We start from the raw sequence: 17,201 nt of genomic DNA, 5'->3' as shown, positions 1-17,201 counted from the left end.
GGACATGCCCCCTTCATCAGAGCATTAGGAAAATATACCTCCCAATCAGGAATTATCCCTGACACTGTTTTTATATGATTTTTTTTTTTTTTTTTTTACCAAAAATAAATATGATTTTGCACTCTTTTATCCAGTTTTGATCTGATGCTCCCTTCTGTATTCCTATGGATTGAAACATGTTATGTAATGGTGCACAACACGTGCACTTAAAATGTTCAATAGACAGACTCCTACAGTCCCACGTGCATGGTGTCACATATCTAACATGTTGCGTGTCTTTTTCCCACGCATTCCAGTAGTAAAATCACACGATGTGTTGCCTTAGATTGCTGTTTTGAGACTCAGTTGCTATGTGTTGTTAAGGCGGATCGGATATGTCATTTTCTTTAATGAAGTGGAACATGTTTTGGCCTGATTCCTGTGTCGTGCTATTCCTGGGTCATAAAAACTCAGAGTTTATTCCTAGACAGAGATTTACTAGTGATGAGTAATCCTACAAAAATCCCGGCAGACTTGTAGGCTAACCCAGTGACTTAGTAAAGAATGGAAACCAGTAGATTAAATTCCATCAACAGCATGAAACGTGCCAGCCGCCATGAGCAAAGTTTTAATCAAAGGACTATTCTTGGTGGATGTTACATAACAATACCTGGATTATGCAGACCTATAAACATGCAGAGGTCAAAAGGATTTGTATTCTGACCATCCAGTCCTAACATTTACACAGCTCTGCAACAGAGTACAGCCCTTGCTGGCAGGAGAGGGGGCTGGATTTTTCTCTGCTGCAGTTAGGTAACCCTTACAGGTCTTGTCCCTCCCCTTGGCTGTGTTTGGACAAATAAAGGAGAAGCAGTGGACTGGTGAGCTCATCTCTTTGTCACCCTGCTCTCTCCACCTATCAACATGTCCCTTGCACTGCAGCACAAGTGCTGCTTCCTACTTACCCAGCCTGAGCTCTGCTGTACAGGGACTGCAAAAAGCTAATACCAAGTCAGATTCAGGTACTTATACTGCTTGAATTATAGATAGACATTTAATGATGTATTAATGAATATGGATCTTGTGAACAGGTAGGTATAATTTGTTCATTAAACAAAAAACATAGTAAGCCTCAGTGGTAAGATTTACCTATTGACTGTGCCTTAAAACATCCATAAAAGTACCTGTGGCAGGAGGGGCAGGGGCAGACCGGCAACTTTCGGCCCAGGGGGCAAGTAAAAACCAGAGGCCCATGGTGCAGCAACTGGGCCCCCTACCATTTTCCCTCACCCCCTCTCCTAATCCTCCTCCTGACCCCCATTCCAAGCTGAAGCCCTGCTCCAGATTCTCTCTACTTACCAGCTAAATTTGGGTTCCCGACCTGGCCAGCAGGGGGAGATTGGGGGAGCTGGGGGATCTTGGTTGGGGCAGAAGAGTCTCCAGTGGGGCATGGAACCGGCCTCTGCTAAGACACAGTTTACACCATCCATGCTGGAGGGGAGGAGGCCTGCGATCTGTCCTTGTCTTCAACCCGCACTCAGTAGGTCAGCAGTGTGGACTTTTTGCTTCTTTTCACCAGGAATCCTTTAGACATGTCTGTGGCAGAAGCAGTGCAGCCTTTTTACAGGGCATCAGAGCAGCCCGGGGGGCAATTGCCCCCCTGCCCCCTGGCCCAGTGCTCCGCTGGGGAGGGGGGAGATAACATGCTCACCCTTTCTCGGGTTCCTCCCTTAGTTTTTAGGCAAGAGTGACATCATCATTTCCTAGATCAAGCATCACTAAATAGCGGACCGAATCTGTTCCAGGACTGAGTGATAGTCCTGTCTGGACCGCCACAGCCACACTATTCACCTGCGGGTGTGTCCTCTTTTCCTCCCGCCACTGCCACTGTTACCATCTGCACAGCAGGGCAGGAGGAGAGATCAGTCTGCATGGAAGGCGGGAGCTGCCCCGCTTTTAAAGTTATCAAGTGGTCAATCGGTTGCTATGACACAGGGTAGTCCTAGCAACCAATCACCCCCTTGTTAACAGGAGAAGCTGGGAAGCTCTCTCCCTTCATCCAGACTGATCGCTCCTCCTGCCCTCTGCTATGAAAAGTTTGACTGGAAGGGGAGGGGGTGGGATGATCACAATGATGTAAAGGTAGAGGGAATATATTGTTAAGGTGGGCTATGTAAAGATTGGAATGCTATAGAAAGGGGGACTGAGATGTAATGGAGGTGTTCCAATGTAATTGGGGTGCTATAATATAATCAGAAATTAAATATGATTGTTACACTCTAAACCAAAAATGGCGGAATAAAACAAAGTAATTTCAGTAGCGCAGGGATGGTGGTACCCCCATCAGCAATTGTAATGTTACAAAAAGCAACAATATGAAACAATGTGACTATCAAATGTCAAAACACTGTTGTTAACACTATGTGAAAAAGTCCATAAATAGTCAATAAAATCAGAACTTGGCTATTAATGCTTGTTATTGATTGGAATGCTCATCCAAGAGGGCAAAAAATTGAGTATTAGAGCATGCACCTTCACTCTCCACCACCAAAGTGCCAATGATAATACAGATGAAATGAAGACTCACCAGAACCATATGCCTACCCACTCTCATGGATAAGGCATCATCAGCATATCATCACAACTCTCTCCCGTCCAATACGCTATCCAGCAAAGACCACTTTTGACCATGTATTTGACCTTTGCTGGATAGCGTATCCTCTTCCGTCTTTCCCTCTCTCAACACAAATCTTCCCCCCAAATCACAACTCTTAGCATCCCCAAAATGTCCCCTCCTAGAACAATTCATACCCCCAGCTGTGCCCCAAATCCCCCCTCCCAACACAAATCCCCTTTACCAAATCTCCTTGTGACACCCCCCCCCCCCATACCACAATGCCCAGGGCAGCTTCCCCTCCTGCCCACCCCTTGTCCCAGCCCTGCGACCTTGCTACTGAGGTCCACTTTAGACACCATCCCATAGCTTTGCCTAGGCTGATATGATGCCATCAGTCCACTGCAAGCAGGAAGAAGCATTTTCTCAGTCTGTACATTGTAACTTTCTAGAAAGTGTTCACAAATGTCTGCAGCAATGGCTGGTCTGTGTCAGGCATTTGTGATCACAGCCGATAACTGAAGAGGCTCAATCATCTACATGACTGTGTCATCTCTAAGCTGGCATTTCGGTTCATGAAGTAGAGGGTGACCCTGGATGAGGCCTGAACAAAGATGGCGCCATCCTTCTGGAGAGAAAAGCAGATGAAGGCATTGTCAGAGGGGCAGTGTAATCTCTGAGAGCTAATAAACTCATATTAAGCATGCCGCATTTGGCATGAAAAGCATTTCTGATGACAGGTAAGCTTTAAGCAGTGATTAGGTGATGCTAAAACATTTGCAATTGCTCATATATCTCCTTACATTGTATTAGAAGAATGTATCAGTGTGATGGAAAGTGTTATGAATCAATGGTGAGTAGGATCCAATAATAACCAGACTTTGTATAATACAAACCCTGAATCCCCCCCGATCATTATGTATCACCGTCTCACTCTCTTTCTCTCTTTACGGATTAGTAAATTGGTGAAGATTTGATTTATATGACATGGAGGTGTATTTTATGGAGGAATATAAAGTGACACAGAGATGTGTGATTGAGAATATTAGATTTAATTAACAAAACACAAACCGCTTCCCTGGGCAACCAGATGATTGTTTTTTTTTTTTTTATGTATCTGCTTAGTTGTTACTTTGAGCCTAATTCACTAAAAGGAAGGAGAAGAAACGCTCGCTCCCCATTTACCTACTCCCATCCAGAGCAATTAGGACCTCAACTAGGCAAACCTGCAAATGTAAAATTACCACTAGATGCAACAGTGAATTCCGATTAGAGTATACCAATTCGCGATCGGGTTTCTATAACCGGAAATTCCTATAATCTGAATGAATATTACAGAGCAATGTCAGCTATTATGATTACATTTATTTTTTATGTATAGTTATGTATCTGTTATGTGTTTTAATCTTTAGATTTCCTATTAGAAGACTACAGAGCTAATTATCAACATTCATTCTTCATTCATCCTAAACTTTCAGGCATCTCTGATTGTACTCAGCACATTAGTGTAGTGGTCTATGCTCATGGACAAAGACTGTTAGGTCGTGAGTTCTAGTCCCAACCATGCTCACACACTGTGTGTTCACTGGTGATTGATTATTATTTAGCCACATAGTAATATCTTGGCTTAATCATTTATAGTTGCATGCACATGGGATAAACATTCATGTAGATGTGGTTATGGTAATTTGGCATTCGCAGCTGACTAAAATCCAAGTAGGTAATGCCTGGGATTTGAACCCATAGTTGCAGTACTAATAATACTAATAAATAGGAGTGCTAACCACTAAACCAGGGGTCCTCAAACTACGGCCCGCTAGGGTCCTGAACCCGGCCCGCCCACCGGGATTGGCATAGAGCTGACTGTCGGTCACTCACTGAAGCTGTAATATGCTTCAGAAAAGGGTGGACCCGGGATGCAGCCCACCCATTTGTGTGACAATAGCGAATGAAAATTTGCTATTGTCACATGGATCCTCCTCCTGGCCAATCAGATTGGCCAAAAGGCGGACCCATGCCATTGGCCGAGGAGGAGGCAGGAGGACTCGAGGAGACGCGGGGGACTGAGGAGAAGCCGCCCGCCACTGCAGGTAAGTGCACTGGTCTCTCTGGCAGTCTCTGCACGCTGGTCACTTTGCATTCAAAGGGGGCACGCTGTGGTCACTGGCATTGAAAGGGGGCATGCTGTGGTCACTGGCATTGAAAGGGAGACACGCTCTGGTCGCTTTGCATTGAAAGGGGGCACACTGTGGTCACTTTGGCATTGAAAGGGGGCACTCTGTGGTAACTGGCATTGAAAGGGGGCACGCTGTGGTCACTCTGGCATTGAAAGGGGGCACGCTGTGGTCACTGGCATTGAAAGGGGGCACGCTGTGGTCACTCTGGCATTGAAAGGGGGCCACGCTGTGGTCACTCTGGCATTGAAAGGGGGCCACGCTGTGGTCACTCTGGCATTGAAAGGGGGCACGCTGTGGTCACTCTGGCATTGAAAGGGGGCACGCTGTGGTCACTCTGGCATTGAAAGGGGGCACGCTGTGGTCACTCTGGCATTGAAAGGGGGCACGCTGTGGTCACTTTGGCATTGAAAGGGGGCACTCTGTGGTAACTGGCATTGAAAGGGGGCACGCTGTGGTCACTCTGGCATTGAAAGGGGGCCACGCTGTGGTCACTCTGGCATTGAAAGGGGGCCACGCTGTGGTCACTCTGGCATTGAAAGGGGGCCACGCTGTGGTCACTCTGGCATTGAAAGGGGGCCACGCTGTGGTCACTCTGGCATTGAAAGGGGGCCACGCTGTGGTCACTCTGGCATTGAAAGGGGGCCACGCTGGGGTCATATATATATATAAATAAAACAATAAGTATTGTTTTTTTTTGTGCACTACAAATTAAATATTTGCATTGGAATTTGTTCATATGTTTTACTATAGTGCAGCCCCCAACAGTGTCTGAGGGACCGTGAACTGGCCCCCTGCTTAAAAAGTTTGAGAGCCCCTGCACTAAACCATTGAGCTGAGCACAATTAAGCTTAGAATATCAGGTAGTACCATGCTTGATTAATTGACAAATCTCGCAAATACTAATAAATATATATATATATATAAATAAAGACAGTATTGAACATGTTTTACTGTGTAGTGTTTGCATTTGTGCAATCGCTTCCAGGATTCACCAGAGCTACATTTAGGTGACTAGTAGCATGAATGGGATTTGAACTTATGACCTAAGTGCTGCTAACCAACAGTGAGTGCCCTTTTACACTGATCATGACATGCAAAATATATATTATATATATATATTGCATGTTCAGTGTAAAAGGGCACTCACTGTTGGTTAGCAGCACTTAATTCAAATCCCATCCATGCTACTAGCCACCTAAATGTAGCTCTGGCGAATCTGTAATCTGTAAGCGCAGGAGCGATTGCACAGATGCAAATAGACAACACTACACAGTAAAACATGTTCAATACTGCCTGATTCAATTTTACAGATAATAATCTGTATAATAAACAGATGATATTCTTGACACCTGAAACTGATGTGGCAGTGGTAACTAGGTATTTGCCTTTTTAAGTATATACTTCATTTTCAAATTTAAGCCTATTGGAGGTGATGCCATCTTTGGGATTTGAACCCATGGTGAGGAGTACTTATAGGTAGGAGTGCTGACCATTAAGCTATCGGGATCAGCATAATTATGCACAATTACACACAACCCACAAGTAGTGGTGGTTTGTGGCCCGCGACAATGTTGCCACACACTGGGCAGCCAGCTGGGGAGGTTATGAACCCATGGTGATTATAGGTAGGAGTGCTGACCATTAAGCTATCTGGATCAGCACAATTACGCACAGTTACACAAGACACACACAAGACACACAACCCACGAGTAGTGGTGGTTTGAGGCCCAAAACAATGTTGCCACACACTGGGCAGCCAGCTGGGGGAGGTGCTGAATCAACACATAGCCACTCCCAATGTTGACCCCCCAAACCAGGAAGACTCCTTCCCCAACACACACACCTGTCCCTTTCTTCTGATTTCACACTCCCCCTTCCAAACATCCTCAAAATCTCCACACCCACTGATTCCCTCCCCACCACACTCCAAATTCACCCGACCCCAACTTCTGACACCCCTCCCCACACATGTACACCCCAGTACAACCCTCCACAATCTTACTTGCACCACACCTCCTTGCAAACCCAGTTTGCCCAGCCCTCCTTCCAAACCCCCTTGCCCAGGCCCCCTCTCACCTATGCTTCCAAGACCCTCAATATGCCCTCCCAACACAAGCCCTCCAAACCCAGCCCCTCACCTTCTCAGCCCTCACAACACAACCCTCTCCGGTCCCTACGCCATCTTCTTTCCCCTCACACCTTCACCAGCAGTGAAAAAAAAAAAAAAAAAAAAAAAAAAAAAAAAAAAAAAAAAAAAAAATCGCAAAAAGCGTATTTTGATTGGTTTGCGCAAAAGTTATCGCGTTTACTAACAAAGGGAAAGATTTGTCATTTTTGGTGTTTTTTTTTTAACGAGTAATGGCGGCGATCTGCGATTTTTTTTGCGGTACTGCGACATTGCGGCGGACAGATCGGACCCTTGACTGACATTTTTGACACTTTTGGGGGTACCAGTGACATTACTGCAGTAATCAGTGCTATATATATGCACTGTTACTGCAAAAATGACACTGGCAGGGAAGGGGTTAACAGTATTGGACAGGGAGGGGTTAAGTGTGTCCTAGGGGCGTGATTCTAACTGTGCAGGGACAGGTCTACTAGTGTAAAAACAAAGATCAACAGTTCTACATAGTAGAACTGTTTGATCTTCACTTTTACACAGGGAGAACTGACAGGTGGCTTGTTTACACAAGCCGCTCTGTCTTTCTCCCGCTGTAGCGGCGATCGTAGTGTGACCGGCGGACATCGGGTCCGCCAGTCACACTCCCGCACTCCTCCGTGAACGAGCCGAGGCGGGCGCGCGCCTCGGCGGGCGCGCGCCTGCCCGCTATTGGCTCTGGAAGGAGTGACAGGCGAGCGACGTAGACCTACGTCACTCTGCCTGGCCGGGGCCGACTGCCGCAGTAAATATACTGTGCGCAGTCGGCAAGCGGTTAAAAAAAAAAAAAAAATAAATAAATAACTTGTGCTTTTTGTCTTGTTAAAAATGCTGGAGAAGAAATGTCCCTGGCTTGGTAATGTAGGCCTTTCTACACAGGTGCTTTTCTGATTGCAAACTCCATTTCTACTCGCTAATCCCAATCCTCACAGAATGAAATCACAAAAGGTGACCCTTCTAAGGCCCCTTTCACACAGGCGGACCATTCAGATCCACCTGTCCCCATTTTTTTGGCGGATCTGAACGGTCACCCAATGCATGTCTATGGGGCATTGGATGTCAGCGGAGACATGTAGGCTGACATCCGATCCGTCAAATCTTGGCGATGGAAACCCTATTTTCCATCTGTCCGGCAGATCGGATGAGAACGGACAGACAGTCCATTCCCATCCGATTCCCCCATAGAGATGCATGGGGACCTGACAGCTGTGTCTCTTTGAATCTATGCTCCTGAAGAAGTGGTGCGTGTGGACCGCAAAACATGTCGGGCAAGGCCTCTGCACAGCTTTTTGGCTCTCTAGACCTATTGGTATAGAGAGATTTTTAATTATATGTGAATATAAAATTGATTGTCATGACAAATAAAAAATCAAGAGAATGTTTACCTCTTATCTATACATTTTTGAACAGGGCCATTAAAGTTCCCGCAGCATCCCCCCCCCCCCCCCTCTTGGGCTTTCTAGTCCCTTTTATATATTCTTGGATTAGTAAATTGGTAAAGATTTCCTTTATACGACGACATTTCATGGAGGAATATAAAAGTGACCCAGCAATGTTTGAGTGAGAATATTTGAACTTTATTAACAAAACAGCTTCCTGAGAAACCAAGATAATTGTTTTTACAATATATTCTAAACAAGTTTAGCAGTTTGCATCTGCTTAATTGCAACAGTGTACCTGTATCTGCTTTTTGCAACATTGTACCTGTTACAGTTAGTTTCAAGTTCCTATATCAATGGCGCCCCCTGCTGTTCAGTCACAGTACAACAAGATTTATTGGTACTTATACAGCTCAGTCAATTTACGTAAATATATTTATAGCAGTCACATCAGTCCCTGCCCCCCAAGGAGCTTACAATTAATGGCCTATATCATATACATACACAGTATATCAAAAGAAGAAAAAAAATATATATTTTTGACACTGCAGAGCCATTTGTGTTAAAAGCTATATTGATACAGAACAATACAAAACATGATCACATAGTCTTCATTGATAACTGACTCAATTTTTAGCTGCCTCCAGAATAGGAATAGATTGGAATAAAGGGGGCCTTTTGTTCCCATGAGCATGAGGCCAGATTGGACATACATACGAATGAATTAATGCAACTACTACAAGTACCAGTCTGCTTTTATCATAGCTTGCTGTAATCTTCTCCATAGCATGTTCTCAGAGGGAGGGTCAGCACTTTAATCTGTAAGGGTTTACTTGCAGGGGACACATTTGGTCTTATTACTCCCTTCCAGAAACGTGAATCCAGGCTTACAGAAACAGCCAATCATACACACCTGTATGCATGCCCGGCGTGGGGCCCTTTTGGCACACATCATGTCACATGGACTTCCACATGCATAATATATTTGATCCGGTGGGCACTCATCGTCACTGTCAGGGACTGAACATGTAAAACAAAAATTAGCATTAATGATGCAAATTTGAATCAGCAAGTTAAAAATAGACACACACTAATATATATATATATATATATATATATATATATATATATATATATATATATATATATATATATATATATATATATATATATATATATATATATATATATATATATATATATATATATTATACACACATACACACACACACACACACACACACACACACACACAGGAAAGTCTTCCTGTCCCCTGGGTTTTTTTTTTATTTTATTTTAAATTTTGTTCTCCAGGCTGCACTTCCCTGTAAATTCCTCTAGATGTCAGTATAGGGAGGGCTGAGCCATAAAATGTCTATAGTAGTGATCGACTTGATATCGTTTTTTCATTGGCGATACCGATATTTTGGTCATCACGTATCGGCCAATATTTTCATACATTTAAAAAAAAAAAAAATATATAATAATAATAAATAAAATTATTATTATTATTATTATCATCATCATCAACTTGACAGATACTCTTTTGGAGGTATCTGGGGGTCTAAAAGACCCCAAACCCCTCCTCTGCACTTCAAAGCATTCAAAATGCCAAGTTTGGCTGTTTTGAATGCTGTCTTTTTTTAATCTGGTGCCAGTACCCAGAAGTGATGTCATGACATCACTTCCGGGTTTTTGCATGGAGACCCGATCAGAGCCGAATGCGGCTTTGATCGGGTCTTCGGCAGCCGTGTAGGCTGGTTGCCTGGGTCTCCCGGTGGGACGGGATACCCAGGCGAGCCGTGGAAGGGGGGGTGGATGTCCCCTCCCGCTCCTTGTAATGACAGCTGAGCGGCTTCTCAGTCGTATCGGTCATCGTTACAGGACAGCCGAAGGTCTGCTATGGACGTCGTTACCGGGGTGATGCCTCTAGCGATCACTCCGGTACAAGATCTTTCCCAAATATCGGCAACCTCTGGGGTCGATTCAGATTTGGGGAAAGTGCATATCGGCCCTCGATATAAAATCGGTCAATCCCTAGTGTGTAGTAATCACAGACCTCTGCACAAGTATTGCATCTCTTATGACATGGTCGATAAAGAATGTGTTCTAACAGCGCAATGAAACATGCGTTTGGCCATAACTACAGCATGGGTTGCATACGATTCGCTTCATCTGCAGTGTGAATGGACAACATGCTGCATCCAAGGAAAAGCAACGCAGGACAAATGTGGCCTCAGAAAACTCACCTACACGGCACCATTAAAGTAGTTGGAAACTGGAAGACATGCATGCAAAAAAATAAAAAACACACGGCTACCAGAGGATTTGTGTGTCTGAAATCCCAAGATTTTACTAAATTAAAATTTTGGTAAATGTTGGTGGCTGCATCTCCACCTCGGCATTCACAGGTCCCCCTATCTGCCATGTGAGCTTTTGTGGCCCCGGGAGGTATTACCTTAATGTTACACACTGCGGCAGACACTACAAATAATCACATGGATACAAGACGATTTAAAAAGTTTAAGATTTCAAAATTTTGGTAAAATTCCAGTGAAGGTTGGCTGGATCTCCACCTGGACATTCACAGGTCCTCCCAATCTGCAGTGAGAGTGTTGGTGGCCCTGGAGTGATTACCTTAATGTTACACCCAGTGCAGACATCAAGGGGCCCCCGTATATTACCAATTTTTGGGCCCCCATTCAACTACTGGCCAAGGAGGAACACTCATCCCCTGTGCATTTATTGACATCTAAACCAGGGTTGCCAGAATCCCGGACAGTCCTGGTTTTGAATCACGTGTCCTGGCGGACTGAAACCCAGAAACAGCGAGACCGGGCTGTGGCTTCCCAAGTAACCAAGATAGCTGCACACAAATCTGTCACCGTCCGGGAGCTGCGGGCCACTGTCTGGGCAGGTTCAGCATCATTGGGGGGGGGGGGGGGGCAGGGCAATGATGTCAGCAAGATCAATTTGTCCACACCCACTGCAGGCTATGCCCCAGGCTGCTAAAGTGTTCGCGGTTTGGCTTGAGGAAAGGGTGGCAACCTTAACCAGATGTGTGCTCCCACCCAGCTGACCCACATCTAGTATAGATGGGGCCCCAAAGTCACAGAGGGCCCTTGTACAGCTATACAGTCTGCCCCGGGTTAAACCATCCTCTTCTTCTATAGAGGGATTGCATTGTCACACATACCTGGTACAGCATTTAGTAGTATGAAGGAGATGCCTGGAAGACAAAAATTTAATTTATGAAATCAATTAAGGAATATATGACCCCTCACCCTTTTAAACATCCCATTCAGTTTAAAACTGAAATGAAATGCAAAATATTTGTTTATAGATAAACCACAACACCCCCCCCCCCTTTTATAAGTAATCACGTTCCCTCTGTTCTGCAAAAGGAGCTCAGAGAGCTGGGGGGAGAGGGGAAACCACAGTACACCATCTTCCCAGTGATTGAATGGCTTTACCGCCAGTGAGTGGGGGGACAAGTCTGATCATTGGAAGAGCAGGCTGAGTTCCCAGCACAGCCAGACCACGCTGAGCTCTCATGCCTAGTGTAGACAGCTTTTAATAGGGAAGCAGAGGGACTGGCAGGAGCACCAGGGATTTTACACAAAGGAAGCAATAGAAAGAGGAGAATTTGCTATACAAGTACATGGTACAGCAGGCACATATCAGGAATAGGAGTTTGGTTGACATATTCCAGAGAATTTTGGATCCAGGAGGCAATAAATCCCAGCTCAGAGGGGGGGGGGGGGGAGGACTGTTGTGTAGAGGGTTTCGGCAACCAGGAAGGAGGGAGGGGTGTTATTTGACCCCAATTCTGAGATGGGGGGGGGTTATCCCCACAGATGCCAGTGGAGATGGGGCATCCATTAATACTCCCAGTAACTCTCACTCCAACACCAATGCCAGGGGAGGAGGGGGGGGGGTGTGATTACCTGACCCCAACACATGGGGAGAAAATGGGCCTTTAATCCCTCTGACCCTAATGCTGGGGGAGGGTTTTTTTTACTCCTGCAGACCCCAAATTCCTGAGGGGGAGGGTGTCTTTTATTACTCCCATTGACATAAATTCCAGGTGAGGGGGTGGCCTTTATTTAATCTACTGACTTTGAATCTGGGGAGGGGGGGGGGGGGACTGTTACCACTCCCACTGACACCAATGCTGAGGGAAGGAGATGTTACTACTCCCACTGACACCAGGGGGGGGGGGGGGAGAGGTTTTTTTATACCAACCGACACCAATGATGGGACGGGGGGGGATTTTTTTACTCCCACCAATATTGAGGTGTGAGGGGTTATTACTCCCAATGACAGCAATGCTGGGGGGGTGGATCTTGTTACTCCCGCTGACACTAATGTTGGGGGGGCATTTTTCTACTCCCACTAACAAGTGGGGTGGGGATTTATTACTCCCCCTGGCTCCAATGCTGGGTGAGGGGGATTTTATTACTCCCACTGACACCAGAGCTGGGTGGAGGGGGTGATTTATTGCTCCCACTGACAACAGGGGGGGGGGGGGAGAAACGATTTTACTACTCCCACCAACACCAGTGTTGGGGGGGGGGGGTTATTACTCCCATCAACACCAATGCTGAGGGGTGGGAATGTTTTACTCCCACTAACCCCAACTTTGGGGGGGGGGGGGGTTTAGACACTTTTTTTTCTTTTCATGCCAAATGACACTAGTGCTGGAGCCTTATTCTGACCACAGACCCATGCTAGTTTTTACTCCTACTGAGGCATTTTTTTCCCCTACTGACCCCTGTCCGACCCCCCCCCCCCCCCAAGCAGTTTGATGGACAGTGAAGTGGCCCTTGGTTTAAAGTTTGGGGCCCCTGGTCTAAAGAGATGACTTGACCATCATAGATAACCAGGATCACACATTTTATCACAAAGAGTGGAGCATTATGCAATAGATCAGTGGTTCTCAAATCCGGTCCTCGGGACCCACTAACAGGCCAGATTTTAAGTATTACCTTGGGGGATGCAGACTAGAATACTGCAATCACTGAGAAGCAAATGAGATCACCTGTGATGTAATTTAGTTATCTTGCAAACCTGGCCTGTTGGTGGGTCCCGAGGAACGGATTTGAGAACCACTGCAATAGATTATGATTAGTTACACCATGGATCTCAGATATACTGAGCCGGCTGATTTCTACTCACCAATTAGAGCCAGCAGGAATGCAGAGGACGACCCCATGATTACCAAAATGTTATCAGTTGTAGAAACAAAGAGAAAGGACGAGCCCTACAAATGAGACAGACATGCATATGAACATCCATACAACATTGGAAATCACACTCTGCAAATAAACCGGGATTCCAATAACTCCCCTTCTCTATAACAAAAAAGAAAAAGGGAGGTTTTGTCCTTAGATGCACTTCCAAATGCACCAATCCTGACCTTCAAATGCACCAATCCTGACCTTTTCTCAACCCTGTGTTACATTGCAGTATCACTGATCTCCTGCAGCCTCTTTGCAACCATTTCCTGCCTACATGGACCCTGACAACGGCCACATGGTGTTTCTCAGTGCAGGTTTCCTGACAGTGACAGCAGTGGACCTTGCCTGGTTAATGTGTGTAGAAAAAGCCTCTTGTAGTCTCCACCAGAAGCCCATGTGCCAGGTAGGGTTGCCCCCTTATCCCTTTAAACCAGGACACCTATGAATTACACAGGTTCGGAGGCTGATATAATGCATATAAAGGCACTGAAGCTGGACATACATGTTCAATTTGTTAGATTTACCAAAATCCATATACAGGCAGAGTTCATTTACCAAAAACCATATACAGGCGGAGGTTATTTACCAAAAACCATATACAGGCGGTCCCCGGGTTACAAACGACTCCTACTTACAAAAGGTAGGGAGACAACGGGAAGGGAGGAGAAATCTCCCCCTAGGAAGGGAAATTCACTCCTTAAGAGGTCATGGGAAAAATGTGTCTCCACTGAAGCTCTATCACCAATCCTTGTTTCCACAACAACCCCAAATCTTCAAATTCTAATTGTCAAAGGGACAGAAAGTGAGGTGAAATCTTCTGAACGGGGCAGAGGTAACTAGAACCTTCAGGGCCCCCGGTGCAAGAAACCATGAAGGCCCCCCCCCCCCCCCCGGACGTCTGGTCGTGGCCCTTCCCTTCAAGCCTAGGGCTCTTCCCACTGATCCTGGGGCCCTTTATTACAGTCCCGCAGTGGGACCCTTTCTCAAGTTCTGCAGTGGGCCCCCCCACAGTGGCGGAATGCCAGGGCCCAGCTGCAAGTGTGACCTTTGCGATCCTGGAAGTTCACCCACTGGTGTCAGTAGTTTAATTGTATTATTTTACAATGTCACTGACTATGACTCTGTCCATTCAGAAAAGGAAGGAGCTGGTAAATTACATATTTACCGACTCTTCCTGGTTCTCTATTGTGACACATCCCCTGCAGGAGGGAGCACAGTGGGGGGTGAAAGCACAGTGGGGAGTGGGGCAGGGGAGCACACAGGGGCCCAGAGCCAGCAGAACACAAGTGAACTGGATAGGAGGTGTGGCGGGGGCAGCATACAGAGGAACCAATCTCCTCCATTTTCCTTCTGCAGCTACAGAAGGACAGTGATTTCTCTACATGCTGCACCCACCGTCCCTCCTATCCAGGTGTAGGGGAGCCGCACAGGGGTACAGGGGTGTTAACCCTTCCCTATGCTATAACAAAAAAAAAAAAAAAAAAAAAAAAAGTTTTTTTTTTTTTTTTTTATTCTTTTGGCTGGGGCTACACATTTTAATTTTTATTTTAAATCTGTTCCAACTTCTGACTTACAAACAAATTAGACTTAAGAACAAACCTTCAGTCCCTATCTTGTTTGTAACCCAGGGACCACCTGTAATATAAGGTCATAGCAAAAACAAAAAAAAAAAAAAAAAAAAACACACACACCACACCACACACACACACACACCTTTCAATTGTATCATATTAGGCAGGCCTCAGTACTACATAGAAGGTAAATGTAAGGAAAAATTGTACAAAAAAAAAAAAAAAAAAATATGTCTAATGGGACAGCCTATGGGAGTTTAATTACCACCTTAGTCAGCCACAGAACCTATGGAATTAATGTGTCCTGGTTTAAAGGGATGAGGTGGCAACCCTAGCTGTCAGGGTGACAACACAGGAGCACAACTGGGAGCCAGGGACATAGCATGGTCATCTCTATACTGAACAAGGCCAACTCAACAGGGATTGTTTTAAACAAAAATCTGCAGATTTAGAAATATTAAAAGTGATGTTTGCCATTGCAAATCATACATTACCATGTTAAAAAAAAAAAAAAAAAACTCCATGATATAAAAAAAAAAAGCTGTAAAATAACACTTAGATAAATATATTTCAGGAATAATAAATTGATGAGTGAAGCCTTTGGCAAGACATTAGGGCACACAGACACCAACACTAACGCTGTGGCACTGACCTGTGTTGTAGTAGTCAGCAGATCCTGTAGCAGGTATGGCCGGGTTCAGGTTTATATAGGATTTGGGGTGGAGGTGTAACCAGAAGATGGGTGTGGCACAGTAATTAGTTCCCTGTTCTCTCCAAAACGTTATCAGTTGTAGAAACAAAGAGAAAGGGTGAGCAGAGAGGAGACACAGACATGCATATGAGCATCCATATTGCAATATATAACATGATTGTAATCAAACTCTGCAAACAAACTAGGATTATAATAATTCCCTATTGTATAAACAAAAGAAAAAAAAGAAAAAAAAAGTTTTGTCTTTAGATATACTTCAAATGCACCCATCTTCACCTTTTTTCATCCACTGATAAACTGCATTGTTGCTTACCTCCCGCAGCCTCTTTGCAGCCACTTCCTGCCTACATGCACCCCAACAATGGACACCGCCTCCGGGTTACGTTATCAGAGAGCCGAACGAAGCCGCATCAGCCGGCGGATGGGAGGGGGGATGGGTGACCCGGGCAGAGTCGCAGAAGGCGGCAGGAGGGGGGGTGTCCCCTCCCGCTCGCTGGGGTAACGATCAAGCGGATCCCGAGCCGCATCGTTTGTTACCGCCTGAAAGCTGGCATCGATGCGCTCTGGAGGTCCGGCGTATCTTGCCGTTATCGCACTCACAGCACCGGAGCTACCGAACCCGGAAGAGACATTGAGGGAAGATGTCAGCTGCCTCAGTGGTGTCCGGGCGACTGTGTCAGGACTTCGTTCTAAGGTAAGTATTTCCTAATGTGCTAGTATGTGATGCACCCTACACATTATGCTGCCATTGTCCTGCAGGGTTTGTTTGTTTTTTTGCCAGGTTGGTTGCCAACCAAAAGAAACCAAGGCACCTTGTTTTCCTTCTATTTCTGTGTGGTTACCTCTGCTCTCTGGGTTCTTCACTTTTAGGAGTCCCTGGAAAGCAGTCGGATAATATCCTAGAGCAAGGGTGTAGGAACCCACACAAATCTGGGGGGGACAGCATTTTTACTCGCCAATGATTGCAGAGTGCCACAGCATTGTACCCCAATGATTGCAGAGTGCCCACAGCATTGTACCCCAATGATTGCAGAGTGCCCACAGCATTGTACCCCAATGATTGCAGAGTGCCACAGCATTGTACCCCAATAATTGCAGAGTGCCCACAGCATTGTACCCCAATGATTGCAGAGTGCCACAGCATTGTACCCCAATGATTGCAGAGTGCCCACAGCATTGTACCCCAATGATTGCAGAGTGCCACACAGCATTGTACCCCAATGATTGCAGAGTGCCACAGCATTGTCAACCAATCAATGCAGAGACCAGCGTGCGTGCTCCCTTCAACCCAATGCACTTACCTGGCGGCGGCGGCTCGGCTATCGGCGGTGGCGGGAAGGTGAGCGGCTTCTCCCTCGTCCTCTTCTGCGG

General features: G+C 45.7%; 1 long non-coding RNA gene across 1 annotated transcript in view; it reads left to right on the top strand.

Moving 5' to 3' along the window:
* The first annotated feature begins 9,036 nt into the window (after positions 1–9,036).
* Positions 9,037–17,201, top strand: part of LOC309568059 — an 81,214-nt gene continuing 73,049 nt past the window's right edge. The window contains exon 1 of the long non-coding RNA XR_014225991.1: positions 9,037–9,313. This is a non-coding gene — a long non-coding RNA (uncharacterized lncRNA). The remainder of the gene's footprint in view (positions 9,314–17,201) is intronic.

This window comes from Pelophylax lessonae (assembly GCF_965119305.1).
Source record: "Pelophylax lessonae genome assembly, chromosome: 12".
Lineage (NCBI taxonomy): Eukaryota > Metazoa > Chordata > Amphibia > Anura > Ranidae > Pelophylax > Pelophylax lessonae.
Note: the sequence above shows the minus strand (reverse complement) of the source record. Positions and strands in the feature narration are given on the sequence as shown.